Genomic DNA, 567 nt, shown 5'->3' with positions numbered 1-567 from the left:
TCATCCACAAGACTTTGTTCTGATTACAGAATAATAATATTAGTGAAATATCTTAAACTGGGTTTTACCAAGATGATAAATTTACAGTATCATTAGGAATTTTATATATTTTTTTCTTTACAATAAGAGACTCGTTATGTGCATGAGTTAAGATGGAATGAAAAATGGAGGGTTGTAACAAAGGTTTTTTTCTTACACTTCCAGATTTTAATTATAAGACCTTACAGAGACCATTTGAAAGGAAGGGGATTAGATTCAAAAAGTTCTAGTAGTAGGTGAAGGGAGGGAGGGGAGGAGAACATGACCATTCGGTCATAACCCGGAAAAAGAGGAAAAGGGAATCTTTAAAAGAGTAACATTGCTAACATTATTGTCTTTAGATCTAGTACAGTATATGTAATGCATCATTGATGAAATAGGTGTGTTACTTCTTTTGGACTTCATGTTGTATATATATATTTATACACATATATATTAGGTTGTCATGAAATTAATGTCGTGTTTTGGAGCAATTTCATTAACCAACCCTAAAAAAAAAACGTACATTACGTATAATAGTTAAACGAA

Source organism: Limulus polyphemus, unplaced genomic scaffold, assembly GCF_000517525.1.
Source record: "Limulus polyphemus unplaced genomic scaffold, Limulus_polyphemus-2.1.2 Scaffold598, whole genome shotgun sequence".
Taxonomy (NCBI): domain Eukaryota; kingdom Metazoa; phylum Arthropoda; class Merostomata; order Xiphosura; family Limulidae; genus Limulus; species Limulus polyphemus.
Note: the sequence above shows the minus strand (reverse complement) of the source record.